The sequence below is a fragment of the Phaseolus vulgaris genome, chromosome 3 (assembly GCF_051622355.1).
Source record: "Phaseolus vulgaris cultivar YP4 chromosome 3, ASM5162235v1, whole genome shotgun sequence".
NCBI classification, from domain to species: domain Eukaryota; kingdom Viridiplantae; phylum Streptophyta; class Magnoliopsida; order Fabales; family Fabaceae; genus Phaseolus; species Phaseolus vulgaris.
Genome location: NC_143500.1, coordinates 37,769,802 through 37,775,403, shown reverse-complemented (window position 1 = coordinate 37,775,403; position 5,602 = coordinate 37,769,802).

The following is a 5,602-nucleotide window of genomic DNA, read 5'->3' as shown; positions in this document are numbered from 1 at the left end:
ACAATTGAAACATGGAAGAAAGACAATATATCTTCGACTTCAGAGGTTTCTTAGAAGTCACTATCCTTACTGGAAGTTGAAAAAAAGCCTTTAATGGACACCAAGAGACTAGTAGTCCACCAACTCCATTAACTGGTGTTGAGGTTTACGAAAAGATAAATAACATAGACCATACCTTCGGTAAGTAAAAAAAAGTCATCTGCGACAAACATATGGAAGAAAAAATCAATCTTCTTTGATCTTCCATACTGGTCGAGGTTAGAAGTCAAACATTGTATAAATGTAATGCATGTTGAGAAAAATGTGTGATAGCTTAATTGGTACACTTCTTAACATTAACGAGAAGACGAAGGATGATCTAAATGCTCATTTAGATTTGATTAAGATGAATATACAAGGCGAGTTGGCACCGATAGAAATGGGTAAATGTACATATTTGCCCCCAACCCTTTACACCATGTCAAAAGATGAAAAAATAAGTTTTTTTCAATGTTTAAAGGGTGTGAAAGTACCACAAGGACATTCCTTAAATGTGAAGAGCCTAGTGTCAATGAAAGATTTGAAGTTAATTGGGTTAAAGTCTCATGATTGTCACATCTTGATGCAACAATTGATGCCGGTAGCTATTCATGGGATCTTACCAAAAAATGGTAGACATACCATAACCCGTTTGTGCTCATTTTTCTCTTCCATCTGTTGTAAAGTCATTGATTCATTAAAATTAGATGAACTTGAAGATGAAATTGTTGTTATCTTGTGTGAATCGGAGATGTTTTTTCCTCCGTATTTTTTTGACATCATGGTTCATCTAATTGTGCATATGGTAAGAGATGTTAGATTGTGTGGACCAGTGTACTTAAGATGGATGTATCCTATTGAGCGGTATATGAAAATTTTTAAAGGATCTTTCAGAAGCTTCAATGATTGAAAGGAACATAGCTGGATAAAGTATTGAATTTTGTTCAGAGTACATGTCAAAAGCAAATCCAATAGGTCTTCCAGCTAACTCATGGCACCACAAGCGTTCTACAAGTAAATGTTTACGTGGTGTACATGTGGTAAGCAAATCTCAATCAGAAGTCTTGCAAGCACATTTGTATATATTGAATAACACATAAGTTATACCTTACATAAATGCTCATAAAGCCATTGTGAAGAAAAATAACCCTAGACAACTAGAGAAATGGGTCTTGATGGAACATAATAGAATTTTAATGCCTTGGTTTAAAGACAAGGTGTTAAAGGATTCAAAGGCATCGAAGACCTTGACCTGGTTGGCTGCTAGATTGAAGTTTGATGCAATTTCTTCTACAGGTTACAAAGTCAACAATTGTATATTTTACACGAAGTCTATGGATAAAAAAAGTACAGTTTAAAATTCTGGTATTACTCTTGAAGTCAAGTCAATGCAGTTTTCCACTTTGAAAGATACAAATCATGTACTTGGATCAATGACATACTATGAGTTTATAGAAGAGATATGGGAGGTTGACTTTACTAAGTTTTTTGTTTCAATTTTCAAGTGTAAATGGGTTGAAAATAAAAGTGGGGTTAAAATTGATGAATCGGGATTCACACTAGTAGACTTTTAAAAGATAGGATATTGAGATAAGATATTTTTACCATAGCCGCCCTCTTTGTCTGAATCTAAAAAGGCGGCTAAATAGTCGTCTTCTTATCTGTTGGACATAAGACTAAACGTACATCAAAGACAATTGAAAAGTCGTCGTTTTACAGTGAAAATAGTTCCTCCTCTTTAAACTTTTCTACACCAGTTATTGTTACCTTAACAATAGCAACAAACTTAAAAGGTTGAACATTTACTATATGAAGGGTTTGTTTAAAATATTTCTTTTAAATCATATAAAGTGTTAAAAATCCAAATATTACATTTCTCAATCAACTTACCTAATCAAATGCTCATTGAAACTTTTTACTTTTTTTTTATTGAGACTTTAGAAGATTTGTCTACTTATAGTAAAGTTGACTTTGATATAATTAATCCATATCTCTAGCTAACAAGGTCTTTCTTTATCAGAGAATTCGGTTCAACTAAGTTTTGCATGCGTTTAATCAGGTTAAACTTGATATAAAATACGTCTTATTTTATGAAAGATTATTTTTCTCATTTATATTATTCGGAACAAGGCATTAATTCCATTATATACATAAAATATATATAGTAATTATAATCTTGATTATTTAATAAAATTAAGATATAAACTCTTTCTTTAAAAAAAAATATCAGGTTTTTATTTTTATTCATATTTACTTTGAATATATACATAATTTCTTATACTTGCTTAAACATAAAAATCATTTTTGAGGTGATGTGACATATGGTTGAGAATAAAATTACAATTAGTTGCGGCCATGTACACATTTGTGTTACTTCTGGAAAGTATATTAAAAAATACAAGTTCATTATATAAAAAAATTGAAAATTTACAATTTTCGTAGTTTATAAGAAATGAGAGTCAATAAAAACTTTTTGAAGAAAAAATGTTTAAACATTATTATTAACATTTATTTCTAAACTAAAAAAAAAAGAGTCAAGAAAGGCATGCACAATGTTTAGCTTTTTTTCTCTGGGATACATGTAAACAACAATAGGTCGTCGTGTTTTAACTGTTAGTGTGCAAAGAATCCAAAATAGGAGGCTTGTTTTAACTCTAAAGAAGTCATAAAAGCACCAAGCATTGGTTTGTGTCATTGATTGCATGCTCTCATCAAAACTTAATTTCGCCAAACTCATCATTATTGGGATGCAACTGCGGGGAAGACCAGTATTCCATTCGTGACCTGTGATCACATTAACTTCTTCATTTTCCACGTTTACCTAAGTTTTCGTGACCAAACCATCAAACAATTTATCATCAATTAATAATATAAATTATTTCGATGCTTAACTCATAATAATAATAATATTATTATTATTAGTTATCTAAAACGGGGACCAGGAGTTGTTGTCAATGACGAATTTGTGATATATTGGGAAACAGTTGACTCGTTTTTTTAGTGATACGAAGCAAAGGAATGATCTCACGTATAATATACCAGAATAAACTTTAAAAAAATGAGTTATACAGAAAATAATTAAATTAACGTGCGAATTGAATAGCTAAAAAAGATAATGTTAAGGGACAATAATAATGCGCGAGAGAATGTGTCAACAATGTTTTGTCCATATTATGCAAATTGGGTATCTTAATTGATTGAGTTTGAACGCAAATTTCATTGTGTCGGAATGGAAAGAAAAAATACAAAGGCTCGAGGGCAACAATGAACATTGGCGAGAACCTTTTCTTTTTTTCCATTTTGTGACTATTTAAACTTTGGCTGTTTTGTCCCTAGCAATAGCATTTATATTAAGCATGATGCCGTGATTATTTTCTCCATTTGAAAAGACTTTATGTGATTTCATCATCCTAACACAAAAACTTTTTTTCTCAATCTTTTTGCACTCTCTTTTCCCTTACAGCCAAGCCAAGCCAAGCCATGTTTCTTTTCTTTACCATCATTTTACTTCTTCTCCCTCTCCCACACATTCAAATCTCAATCTCTCTCTCTCTTTCTAAATTATTTACCTCAGTATGATTGTCAAAAGGTGTTGTTGCTTCTTAGTTGGTTTCTTCACAAGAGAAAAGTTTCCCCACTCCCAGCCCTCCTTTTCAATTCCATTCCCATCCCCACCAATAATAGAGAAACTATGATGATTCCAAGACTCCCGTCATTCTCCTCCAAGTAAAGAATACTCACACAACCCTTTGATTATATTCCAAGGATCCTTCTTCTACATGCTCATACAACAAACCATAAAAAAACTTTAAAACACAACACAAACTTCAATCATAGAATTCGTGAATTACCCACATTAATTTCCCCTCTTCAACCATGCTGTTTCATTTCTCCCCTTTAATTTCCGAATAACAAGTCTCTCTGCATATACATTCTATATTTGTAATGCTCACATTTTCAACATTTCATAATTTCCATTCATATCTTCTCCTTTATTCATCAAAATAATTTTGGAAATTAAGAAGAAAAGCTGATTTTGCACAAGTTTTAAATTTGACACGATCATAGGGTGACAGAGAAAAAGTGTCCTACAAAGGCTAATTGATGGAATATAATGAGGCAAAAGGTCCCATGAGACTTTTCAGTATTGCAAGGCAAACCCCACCTTAGCATGCCCTTTTTTTTATTATTAAGATATGTAAAAAGTGGATGATAATCATGCCATGAAGGTCAAACTTTAAGCAAACACATAGAGGAGCAAATCACTCACAACTGGGAAGAAATTAGGGCCATCTCCTCTTAAAAGTTTTTTGGTAGCTTCTTGCACTCAAAGCAAGTAGACTTTCGTGCCTGCCCTCAATCTCTTCTCTTCCACAACTATTCCCCCATCTCTCTCTTTTCTTCTTTTTTTTTCCCTTTTTCAAGTTTAGATTAGAATAAAAGAAAGTGGTCTTGCTTTTTGAAGAGACGAAATCAGTCGGCAGAAGAGCACCAATCAAGCTAAACAAGACCGTTGGTTCCCCCTTTTTGCAGAAGAAGAATTGTACCATCATTTCCTTTTTGAAAAGAAACTATACGGTGAAAATAAAGTGTGAACAAGATGTTTTTTTCATACACCATTTCACAACTCATAATTACTTAAATTAGTTCTACTGCACCACTATTTTTAATGCTTAATGTAAGAATAAATAGTATGTGCACCATAAGGTTCTTTTTTTACACTATCTGTAATTACATTTTTTATGCATTGTAATTTGACTTTTTAAACAGTTATTTTGAAATTTGTAATAATTCCTTATTTTCTATTAACAGATGGTGTAAAAATATTTACACTACTACTAATACATTAAACTCTTAATATTCTTTTGTCGTTTACAAGTAAAAAGGCCCAGTATGTCGTAAAAATCACTTAACGGTTTGGAGAGAATTCTTTATTATAGTGAAAATAAATAAAAAATAGTCTATTAGGGTCAGTCTGGGTTGTAGAAAATTGAGATGTGCGAGATATTGAGTTTCATCATCATTGTCATAATTGTACGCACAAATTTTTAAAAAATGACTTGTAACAAAACAAAAATAAAAAATAAAATATTTAATCTTAATGATCAGATAAAAATTAAAAATTAAATTATATGTTTAACTACAAATTGTCCACAATCTTTTTATTTAAGAAAATAAAAACACACAAATTGCCCACAATCTTTTTATTTAAGAAAAGAAAAACAGACCATTTAATTTCATGTTTAAACTCAAACTTTAATAATTTAAGAAGTGATCTACAAATTACAAAAGTCATGAGCAATTAAAAAGAATCACATGTAAGATTTGAAACTAAATACATAATATGAATAATTAATACTTTAATCTAAAGTTGTTAAATATTTTCATTTCTTCCTAATAACTAAAAATTCTTAATCTGTGAAATATTTTTCACATATGGTTGTATATAAAAAATGGCCTAATAAGTGAATTTTTTTAATAAGAATCATTATATTAAAATTAATGGTTGATGTTTTGAATTTCACATGTAAACTTTTTCTGTTATGGATGAAGAGAACACTATAATTAGAGATATTAAAATATT